This window comes from Ornithorhynchus anatinus, chromosome X2 (genome assembly GCF_004115215.2).
Source record: "Ornithorhynchus anatinus isolate Pmale09 chromosome X2, mOrnAna1.pri.v4, whole genome shotgun sequence".
In the NCBI taxonomy this organism is placed as follows: Eukaryota; Metazoa; Chordata; class Mammalia; order Monotremata; family Ornithorhynchidae; genus Ornithorhynchus; species Ornithorhynchus anatinus.
Genome location: NC_041750.1, coordinates 26,196,485 through 26,208,606, shown reverse-complemented (window position 1 = coordinate 26,208,606; position 12,122 = coordinate 26,196,485). Strand labels below are relative to the sequence as shown.

The following is a 12,122-nucleotide window of genomic DNA, read 5'->3' as shown; positions in this document are numbered from 1 at the left end:
CGGAGCACAGTACTGAGCGCTCGAGAGAGTGCGAGACAACCGAGTTGGTAGACACGTTCCCTCCCCAGAGAGAGGTTCCAGCCTATCCTTAAAAGGTTTCTTCTTTTTTCCCCGTGCTTTTCGTCCCCCCATTTCAGCTCCTCGTGCCGTAGCTGTTCGTGGGTCCCGCCGTAGCCCGGGCAATGAAAGCTAGTATCCGTTTGGTGGCCTAAGGACCCTGCTGGAGTTTAATAATAATAATAATAATAATAATTATTATTATTATTATGGTATTTGAGAGCTCCCTCTGTGCCAAGCACCGTTTAGAATGGGACTGTGAGCTGGTGGGTGGCGGAGCAGCGTGGCCTAATGGCCAGAGCGCGGTTCTGTGAGTCACAAGGATGTGGGTTCTAATCCCGGCTCCGCCACTTCTCTGCCGTGTGTGTCCTTGGGCAAGTCGCTTCTCTGGGCCTCGGTTACCTCATCTGTCAAATGGGGATTAAGACTGTGAGCCCCATGTGGGATATAGACTGTGTCCAGTCAGATTGTCTCGATCCCAGTGCTTAGTACAGTGCCTGGCACGTGGTAAGTGCTTAACAATTATCATAGGAAACATTTAAAGTTTTCTCTCCAGAGGCCAACTCAGTCGAGCTCCTTCTCCTGCTTTCTCTTTCCTTGGGCAACTATTTTTTAGGTGCCTTTTCTGAGGAAGGGAAGGAGAGAGAGTTAGGAGGGTGGTTTGACTTCTCCCCCTCAGAAAAGAAAAAAAAGGCTGCTGCCCTCTCCTCCCTCCAAAATATGCTTTTTGGGGCTTTTTTCTGTTCTCCATCGACCTGCAAGGCACACCCCCTAGCAAGCCCCAGGTAAGACCAATGTCAAGAAAACGGGCAGCACCCTGACGTAGTGGGTAGACTACAAACCGGGGAGTCAGAAGGACCTGTGTTCTGATCCCAGTTCCGTCACTGGTCTGCCGCATGACCTTGGACAAGTCCTTCGCTTCTCTTCATTCTCATTTGTAGAATGGGGATGAAGACCGTGAGCCCCACATGGGACATAGACCGTATCCAATCCGATTAGCTTTATACAACGTGCGGCACCCAAGAAATACCATTAAAGAGAAAAGGGGGTGGGGGGAAGCAAAGCGAGAGTCTCTCTCCCTCTACGAGTGGTGAGATGACCTAGGTTTTGTGGCTTTGAGGAGGGAGCCTCCCCTTTCAGGCCCTGGCAGTTCGGAAGGGCATCAGCTGGACGTCTGAACGGGGCTTGGTAATGGTGGGCACGGTGCTCTGCGCACAGTAAGCACCCAATATATACGACTGACCGTAGATTATTTCTGGATCAGCCAAGCCCTTGTCCGTTGAAGTAAAGTCTTGCAGATTAAAATCACCCCCTTGCATTGCGTCTGCAAAATGAGCCCAGATAAGGCGGTTTCCATACGGGTTACACCTGTCCAGAACAGGTAAAGTTTGCAGCTTTCCGGAGAGTGGGTGCCAAATAATGCCAATGATTAACTATTTCAACATGGAACTCCGTCAAGAGACTGTGTGCACATATCTCCGGGGAACCTTTTCTAAGAAATCACCTTGTAGTCGAAATGTATTTAAGTGCTTACTGTGTGTTAAACACTGTACTCAGTCCTGGGAGAGTCTACGGGTGGGAATTAGACATCAGTCAATCAAATCAGTCACTGGTATTTATCGAGGGCTTACTGTGTCCGTTCTATTGTACTCTCCCAAACACTTAGGACAGTGCTCTGTACATAGGAAGAGCTCAATAAATACGTCCGGTGGATTGATTACTTGAGGTGCGTAATGTAATGGTCCTAATTCGTTCATTCAGAAATATTTATTGAACACTCACTGTGTGCAGCGGACAGTACTAAGCGCTTGGGAGAGTACAACAGAGCAATAAACAGAAAGATTCCCTGCCCACAGTGAGCTCACAGTCTAATTGGATTTATTGGATGCCCCCTGGGCACCTGCAAAGTGCAAAATTGAGAATTGACGCATGCCCTAGCCACAAGGGGTTGAGATGCTAATATTGTACATGGAAGCCAGTGGCGCCAGCTCGCTAGTTTCCAACAGGCTTTTTGTTTTCCACACACCAAGTGAAGTGGAAAAAGAAACGCAGTGTGCGGTCTGGATGAGTTGACTTGATCACTGTCCGATAATCTCCCTCAAATGCCAATTTGGAGGTAGGATTTTTCCCTTAGTGCAGTTTTATTTTCAACAGCTGAACTGTAGTATTTAAGTGCTTGCTATATGCCAACCACGGTACTATGGCGTAGTTTGAAGATCATCAGGTCCCACATGGGGCTCGCAGTCTAAGTAGGAGGGAGACCACGTATTGAATCCCCATTTTGCAGATGAGGGAACTGAGGCACAGAGAAGTGCTTGCCCAAGGTCGCGGAGTAGGGAAGCGGCCGACTGTGAGCTCGTTGTGGGCAGGAACGGGTCGGTCTGTTGTTATATTGTGTTCTCCCGAGTGCTTAGTACAGTGCTCTGCCCACAGTAAGCGCTCAAAAAGTACGATTGAATGAAGTATTTAGATTTCCTCCTTTATTAAAGTGCTCAATAAATATGACTGAATGAATGAACTAGGCCCAAGAGAGCAAACTGAGTTTAAATCCACCAGCCTTTTCACAAAGGATTTGTCAGCCACCCACAACAGAAGAGCTGGTGCCACCTTTCCTCCTAAAAGCCGGACTGGCACTGGGACTTCTAGGTTATTGGTGCTTTATTCCATTTTTACCCGTTATTCATGATACGGCACTGTAGTTACATCTGGAGTTACATCTGATGTACTACGGTACATCAGCACTGTACTCGTCCGCTCAACTGTATATATCTTCATTACCCTATTTATTTTGTTAATGAGATGTACATCGCCTTGATTCTATTTATTTGCTATTGTTTTAATGAGATGTTCTTCCCCTCGATTCTATTTATTGCCATTGTTCTTGTCTGGCCGTCTCCCCCGATTAGACCGTAAGCCCGTCAAAGGGCAGGGACTGTCTCCGTCTGTTGCCGATCTGTACATTCCAAGCGCTTAGTACAGTGCTCTGCACATAGTAAGCGCTCAATAAATACTATTGAATGAATGAATGGAGTTCATAAAACTTTAAAGCGGGTCGAAGCAGAGACCGTTGTGTTGAAGTGAAATCAATCTTGTGATGAATTCATTTACCCTCATTCCTTATTTACTCATATTAATGTCTGTCTGTAGACTGTAAGCGCGTCATGGGCAGGGAACGTGTCTGCTAATTCTGTTGTACTCTCCCAAGCGCGTAGTGAGCCCCACGTGGGACAACCTGATCACCATGTATCCCTGAGCGCTTAGTACAGTGCTTTACTCATAGTAAGCGCTTAAATGCCATCATTATTATTCTTATTACTGTGCTCTTGCTCATAGTAAGTGCTCAATAAATACCACTGATCGATTGAAGACTTCCCCTTCAACAGGGAGTTGATATCATGGGCAAAAGTAGCTTCCCGTTTCGATTTGTTTGAACAGCGCCTTTACGCTCAAAGACTTCCCTTTTTTAATGTGAAAAAGAGGGTTTGCACTGCTATCGAGTTTTTTTTTTTTTTTAACTTAATCCAAACAAGGAAATCATTAAGAAGAAAAGGGATCACGTTTTTAAGCTTTCTCTCATGAGTCATTCCGCCTTTAGAACGGGAATCGGGTGAAGTCACCGAATGGTACAGGAAACTTGTAGTGCTCTGATTTCCTGATTTCCTGGTAGGCCCTGTACCTATTGACTAACTTCACGAGACAGTCTGTGGCATTCCCAGGGGCTGTTTTCACTGAAGATAAGACTCTCTAGTCTCTAAATCTCCTTCCAAGAACTTTTGGGCTCACTCTGGTTGGGTGTGGTAGCCTAGATGTGGGACTTCAACCTTGCCATGAATTTCCAGGCTGAATTTTTTTAAGAAAGGCTATTTAAAGCACTTCTTATATTCCAGGCATTATAACTAAGTGTTGGGGTAGATCCAAGCTAATCAGCTTGGACACAGGATAGAGCCCGGGGGTCAGAAGGACCTGGGTTTGAATCCCGGCTCCGCCACTTGTCTGCTGTGGGACCTTGGGCAAATCATTTCACATTTCTGGGCCTCAGTGACCTCATCTGTCAAATGGGGATTAAGACAGTGAGCCCCATGTGGGACAGGGACTGTGTCCAACCTGATTAGCTTGGATCTACCCCAGTGCTTAGAACAGTGCCTGGCACTTACTGCTGAACAACAAATGCCACTGTTTTAAAAAAAGAAAAAAAGCCACACAGCAGATAGGTGGTGGAGACAGGATTAGAACTCGGGTCCTCTTTCCAGTAGGCCATGATGCTTCTCTGTTTGTTTTACGTGACGTTTATATTAAGTGTTTCACACATTTTCACTATTCTTTCTCGTTTGAGTAAAGGCTTCTAGGGATATCCCACGGGGCCGAGAATGGCCTGGCCTCTCCCAGTTGACGCTGTGCCTCTTTCCCAACCCGATTTTTAATGCACAAGCTTGTATCGTGAATGCTCTTCAGTCAGAATTTCTCTTCCTCGACCTCACATGCCTGCTGATGATGAAATTCCCCACCCTCTACACACCAGCCTTCTCCTTCTTTCTTTCCTTTCAAGCAGTGCCCTCACCATCCCTCATCTTTTCTGTTTTCAGCGATGGTGGGCTTCTGCTTCCCCTTGCCTTGGCCACAATCTCCCTCCCTTTCTCACCCCCACCACTTCCCTGCTGCTATCTGTGTCTTCCTTCCCCCACAAAGGATAGGCATTGTGCTACAAGCTGGCCACGGCAGAGGGATCGGTGCAACCAAGTTGTGATCAAATCCCTAAAGCAGTTGAGGAATTCTCCTTCATGTTTTTTCGAGGGCTTGTTCTGTCGCCTCTCCGTGCCAAGCCAGAGTAGTGAAAGAAGGCTGCATTGTAAAGGGATTGACAAAAGGGCTGATTTTCAAACCAGATTTTGCAAAGTTGGGATATTTCAAAATTTCCAGCCACTTTGGGAAATCGCTTTACGAGCCCTCACGGTACCTGCTTCCTTGGTTTTTTGGTTTTGGGGTGTTTTGTTTTTTTTTTTTACTGTGATTACCTCTGATACTGGTCATCCTGTTTTATTGAGCATCTGCTGTGGCGCACTGAAGTAAACGCCTGGGAACCTGCCTTTGAGGAGCTTCCGGTCTAATCAAATCATTTCTATACGGTGGGGGCGAGGAGGAGAACACAGATCAAATGGTAGTGACAAAGCTACAACGAAATAATTAAAGTGAAATACATGGACGGATGATGGGATGAGGTGAATGGGGGCGGGGGTTAGTCGAAGAAGGCTTCCTGGAGGAGATGACCTTTTAGAAAAGAGAAGATATTTTTAGTATGGAGATGTGAGCCTGTTTGAAGGTCTGGGGTCATGTCTATTTACTCTATTTTACTCACCCAAGTACTTACACAGTAATCAGAAGTTCCTTTCAGGACAGGGATCTTGTCTATTAACTCTCGCATACTCTGCCCAGCAGTTAGCGCAGTGCTTCCCTGACGAAGCCCCCCTTTCCTCTTCTCCCTTCTGTTCGCTCTGACTCGCTCCCTTTATTCATCCCCCCTCCCAGCCCCACAGCACCTAGGTCCATATCTGTCATTTATGAATTTGTATTAATGACTGTCTCCCCCTCTAGAATGGCAGCTCGTTGTGGGCAGGGACTGGGTCTGTTTGTTGTGATATTGTGCTCTCCCAAGTGCTTAGTACCGTGCTGTACACACAGTAAGTGCTCACTAAATACGATTGATTTGAAGTGGTCTGCACAGAGTAAGTCCTCATACTATTGATTGAAAATTTTCTTTTTATGGTCTTTTTCAATGAGTTAGCCTCCTTGACAGTTCTTCCCGAGAGTAATGATTGACTCTGAGGACGTCGGCAAGAGTCTGAAACATATTTTCCCCAGGATTTTACATTTACTCTAGTTACTAGATATTTTCTGCTCACATGCTGGGATGTATCTTAACAAACATCACTTAACTGAACAAACATCGCTTGTGCCTCACTCCTTTTTGATTTCAACTGAGTCGAAAATATGACAGCTTTTGTTTACTTCATCACTGACAGATTTCTTAACTTGCCAATTCCATTAATACTCCAAGGTTCCGTTGTTTCGGAAATGAATTAGCGTTTCTGCCTCTCTGCTCTCTTTTTATTGGATTCAGCTTTTGCTGAACAGGTGTCCTGGCAGATACAGATTGCCGCTGCTCCTGGTAGAGTTAGATTGGAGACAGGGGCCCTAAGCACTTTGAAACTCACCCTTTCCCCAGTGCCCTTCTATAATCAATTAGTGGTATTTATTGAGCACTTATTGAGTGCAAAGCTCTGTACTAAGTGTGTATATCCTTAATCCCTGTTTCCTTTATTTGTACTTTCTTTTAATGTCCTTTAGGCAGCTTATTGTGGGCAGGGAATGTGTCTGCTGATTCTCTTGTACTCTCCCAAGTGCTTAGTAGAGTGCTTTGCCCACAGTAAGCGCTCAATAAGTATCATTGATCGATTAGAGTCTGAGCCCTGAGTGGGACAGGGATTGGGACTGATCTGATTATCCTTTATTGACCTCGGTGCTTGAAACATAGTAAACACATAGCACAGTGATTACTGCAATTACTAATTAGACGAGGAGCTCAGGTGGGCTCGGAAGGAGACCAGCTTCCTTCTGGAAAAGTGGTGGGCTTTCCGGTAGAGTTGGTTATCGTTTGCCCAGGGGGAGAAGCGAGGTTTCATCGGTCTGTAATTTTTATCTGCCTTCTCCCGTTAAATTGCAAGCTCCTTGAGGGCAGGGAACTAGCTCCTTGCTTCTGATGGAGTCGCCCACTGGTTTTGAGACTTTATTCTGTGCGGAACACTGTAGTAGGTGCCTGGCGAGGATACAGTAAGTAGACACAGTCCCTGACCTCAAGGAGCTTCTAGTGAGGAAGATCAAACCTTCTTGTGGATAATCTGTCGGCGGGCCACGGAGAACCGAGGGGGGAATCAAGTGGCTGTGGAAACTTGTTGAGCCGTGCGCTCTGTGCAGGCTGATTAGCAAGCTGTTTTCGTGTTGGCTTGCTTAGTGGGGCATGAAGAAGCTGGCAGTGTCTGGAAGGAATGTTTCTCGCCGACAAGCCTGAAGGAGTTTGGAATGAATGTACCCAGGGCACTCTGATGTACACGAGGAGCACATGGGTGCGGCGGGGGGAGGATCAGCAAAACAAGAAGGCGCTGCCTATAGAAACACATTAGTAATAATAATAATGATAATAGTAATAAATGGCGGTATTCTTTCAGGGCTTGTACTAAGTGATGGCGTAGGTTCAAGATAATCACGATTCCTGTCCCACCAGGGACTTAGTCTAAGAAGGTGGGAGAAGGGGCATTTAATCCGGAGAAAATTTAAGGCCCCCCCCCCCGCCCCCGCCCCGAGAAGGGAAGTGACTCATCCAAGGTCACGCAGCAGGCAAGTGGAGCAGCGGCATTAGAACCCCGGTCCTTTGACTCTCGAGCCCGTGTTCTCTCCACCAGGCCACGCTGCTTAAAGTTGGGAGAGGAAAGGCTGCTTTTTAGGGAGATTGCTATAGCTACTGAGCTCATACCGATTTAATAGTTTATAAAGATTTTTATGCCTGTCCTCCCCCATTAGAGTAGTATCTCTTTATGGACGAGGAACACGTCATTTCTCGGTACTTCCCAAGAGCTTAATACAGTTCATTGTGCCCAGTGGAATTAATAAATACCAATATAACTACCTCACAGTCCCTCTCTATTCGTCAGTGATGCCAAAAGCACAAAAGGATAATAGTAATAATGTAATGTTGGTATTTGTTAAGCGCTTACTATGTGCCGAGCACTGTTCTAAGTGCTGGGGTAGATACAGGGTAATCAGTTTGTTCCACTTGAGGCTCACAGTCTTAATCCCCATTTTACAGATGAGGTAACTGAGGCCCAGAGAAGTTAAGTGACTTGCCCAGAGTCACACAGCCGACCGGTGGAAGAGCGGGATTAGAACCCATGACCTCTGACTCCTAAACCCGTGCTCTTTCACGTGTTTGTTAAACCCTTACTATATATCAAACACTGAACTAAGCACTGGGGTAGATACAAGATTAGGATGGACACAGTCCCCGTCTTATAGTCTAACATGGGTGGAGACCAAGATATTTAGTCCTCGTTCTACTGGTGAGGAAACTGAGGCACCAAGAAGTTGAGTGACGTGCCCCAGGTCGCACAGCAGGCCAATGGGAAAAGGGGTGATTGGATTTTAGCTTCTTCAGAAAAACGCCTTTGGAAAGCAATTGCAACTTGCTCTTCTGCAGTCGGTGGAAAAATGAAACTCAAGTGGTGCTCTTTAAAACCCAGTTTGTCAGCGAGCCCAAAGACTTTCGTTTCTATTAGTCCGCCACAAAATGACTGGTGATTAGGAAAAGGACAACCCGTCTGGGAAGCAACTCCCTGTGGCCAGTGGAAGTTGGGCGGTCGGGATGGTTTACTGGTCGGCCCGGATCAAAAGATTAATTGCGCTGTTATGCACTGTGTGCCAAGTACTCTACTAAGCGCTGGGGTAGACATAAAATGGGAATTAAAACTGTGAGCCCCACGTGGGACAACCTGATCATCCTGTATCTCCCCTAGCGCTCAGAACAGTGCTCTGTACATAGTAAGCGCTTAACAAATACCAACATCATTTATTATTATTATTATTATTATTATAAGGTCATCCACTTGGACACAGTCCTTGTCCTACATAAGATCACCCTCGGACAGTGGTGCCACTTTTGGCAGTTATTTGGTTAGAGAAGCAGCATTGCATAGTGGATAGAGCGTGGGCCTGGGAGTCAGAAGGTCATGGGTTCTAATCCCGGCTCTGCTACTTGTCTGCTGTGTGACCTTGGGCAAGTCACTTCATTTCTCTGGGCCTCAGTTACCTTATCTGTAAAATGGGGATGAAGACTGTGAGCCCCACGTGGGGCAACCTCACTACCTTGTATCTACCCCAGCGCTTAGAAGAGTGCTTGGCATATAATAAGCGTTTAACTATACCATTATTATTATTTTGTGTCCGGAAGAAAAAAAAAATAGGGGAAGGTGGTGAAAGGGCTGGGGAAGGCGGGGTTGTGGTGGGTATCTGAGTCCTTAAGGGTTGAGTAGTCAACTACAGAGGTGACCCAAAAGGGGAAGAAATAGGGTGGGGGAGATGTGAGATTAGTCAGGGAAGGCTTTTTGGAGGAGACGTGATTTTAGTAGGCCTCTGACGATGGGGAGAGTGATGGTCCGTCTGATGTGAAATGCCGGGGGGAGAGTACCAGGCTGGTGGAAGGGTAGGGGCTAGGGTTCGATGGGGAGAGAGGTGAGAACAAGGCACAGTGTGAGTAATAATAATAATAATGTTGATATTTGTTAAGCGCTTACTCTGTGCAGAGCACTGTTCTAAGCGCTGGGGTAGATACAGGGTCATCGGGTCGTCCCACGTGAGGCTCACGGTTAATCCCCATTTTACAGATGAGGGAACTGAGGCAACAGAGAAGTGAAGTGACTCGCCCACAGTCACCCAGCTGACGAGTGGCAGAGCCGGGAGTCGAACTCATGACTTCTGACTCTGAAGCCCAGGCTCTTTCCACTGAGCCACGCTGCTAGGCTGGTATCCCGGTGGGGACCCAGAAGAGGGGGGAAAAAAATCTGGTGGGCACCAGTTGCTCCTTCGCTTCGGATGACCTCTGACCAAATAACCCCTTTCAGTCCACTAGATTGTAAACTCCCTTGTTGATTTGTAAACTCCCAGGGGGCAGGAATCTTGTTTACTAACTCTATTGAACTCTTCCAGAGTGCATGCCCTACGCAGGATAAACATGGGGAAGCAGCAGAGCCTGGGAGTCAGGAGGACCTGGGTTCTAATCTTAGCTCCACTGCTCGTCTACTGTGTGACCTAGAGCAAGTCACTCAACTTCTCTGGGCCTCGGTTACCTCATCTGTAAAATGGGGATTGAGGGGGTGAGCCCCATGTGGGACCAACCTGATTAACTTGTATCTACCCCAGTGCTTAGGACTGCGCTTGGCACATAAGTAAGTGCTTAATGAGTACCCTTATTATTATTATTATCGGATTGACAAATGGGTGAGAATCCAGTATTCTTGATTGAGTAGTAGGCATCCTAAAGAGGGCACAGTGGAGGTGTTTGGGGACAAAGAAATTCCTTTACAAAATTCCCAGACTCCCTTTCCTCTCCCCCTAATCTTCAGTTCTCCCCTTTCGAAGCGTGACAGCCCTCTAATCTCGTAATATCTCATTAGATCCCCCTCCCCAGTGAGGACTACCGTTGAACTCTGGCTCAACGAGAGCCCAGAAAACCGTGTCAGAGTCTAAATTTAGGCAAGCGTTTATGTAACCGTGTCTGCTTCTCTTTGCTGGATAAGCGCATTCTAAATGAATCACCATGGAAGTATTCTAACCGAGGGTTCGGGAAGAGTGAGAGACCGTACTTGTAATTAGCGGGTTTGGGTTCCGCGAGCGACTGGGAACTTATTTATCTTAATTCAGAACTGATGTGAGAGACGGAGAGGGAGACAGAGACAGAGAGACAGAGACAGAGACAGTTTTCCTCAGCTTCTAATCATCTCCTCTCTTTTAGGTTTATGGCAGTTTTTCTACTTCGATTTTTCTTTCCTGCCCTACTGCAGCACCTTTGCATCTGGGTTTGTATCCCACCCCTCTGCCTGCTCAGCACTCTTATCGTCATCGGTATTTATTAATAATAATAATGATTGATGGTGTTTGTTAAACGCTATGTGCCAAGCACTGTTCTAAGCCCTGGGGTTAGACGCAAGGTAATCAGGTTGTCCCACGTGAGGCTCACAGTCTTAATCCCATTTTACAGATGAGGTAATTGAGGCACAGAGAAGTTAAATAACTTGCCCAAAGTCACACAGCTGATACGCGGCGGAGCCGGGATTAGAATTATTGAGCGCTTACTCTGTGCAGAACACTGTAGTAAGTGCTCAGAGGAGTACAATACAACAGAGTTGGTAGACATGTTCCCTGCCCACAGTAAGCTTATTCTCCTTACCTCCCTCCTCGTTTCTTCTGCTCTCTTCCCACTCCTGGTGTTCGCAGCAGGCTGTAAATAATGATGGTGTTTAAGCGCTTATTCTACACTGTACACTGAGGTGAATGCTGGGTTTGATCCCATACAATCAAATCAGATGCAGCCCTTGTCCCACAAGGGGCTCACAGTCTAAGAGGAAAGGAGAGCAAGTATTTTATCCCCATTGAACAGGTGAAGAAACGGAGGCTCAGAGAAGTTAAGTAACTGGCCCCAAGTTGTAGGGCAGGCGAGTGGTGCAGCCAGAACTAGAATTTGGAACTAGAACTCAGTCTCATGTTTCTTTCCACTAGGCCGCACTGCCTCTCTACACTGTAATAATAATAATAATTATGGTATTTGTTAAGCATTTACTACGTGCCCAGCACTGTCCTAAGCACTGGGGTAGATTAAGGTAATCAGGTTGGACACGGTCCCTGTCCCACATGAGGCTCAGCGTCTTAATCCCCGTTTTACAGAGGAGGGAACTGAGGCTCAGAGAAGTGAAATGACTTGCCCAAAGCCACAGAGCAGACACTGAACACAACCCAATCCTAGTTACCGATCTTTCCTAAACTGGGTTGAAACCGAAGCCAGGAACGGTCACTGAGCGGTAAGATGATTGTCTCTGTTTAGTTTTATTTGTGCAAGCTGCCCAGGGATTGGCTCACGGTCACCCACTGGGACCGGCTCTCCCGATGGTGTAGCGGAAAGCGGTGGTGAGTTGTGGACAGAAACCAGTGAGAGGGGTTGGTTATCCGTGCGTTTGGGAGGGGGGTGGCAAAGGAAACTTTGGTGAGCCCCTCAGGGTTTCGGAAGGTCAAAGGGCATCTGGTCCTTGCTCTCTCAGGCGGAGACAGGTGTCTCAGCACCACCCCTTCTCGCCCTCCAAAAAAGGGTACCGGGGCCAGAAAAAACAATCGATCAATCAATCGTTTTTATTGAGCATTTACCCTATGGAGAGTACAACATAACCAAGTTGGTAGACACGTTCCTGGCCCGCAAGGAGCTTACAGACCAGAGAAAGAGTTCTCTGTCTCATTCTCTTTCTCTGGCTCTC

At 46.9% G+C, this 12,122-nt stretch overlaps 1 protein-coding gene across 1 annotated transcript in view; it reads left to right on the top strand.

The window, feature by feature from the left end:
- The window catches only part of MBOAT1 (membrane bound O-acyltransferase domain containing 1), a 40,378-nt gene that overhangs the window by 2,796 nt on the left and 25,460 nt on the right, over positions 1 to 12,122 (top strand). The window lies entirely within an intron of this gene.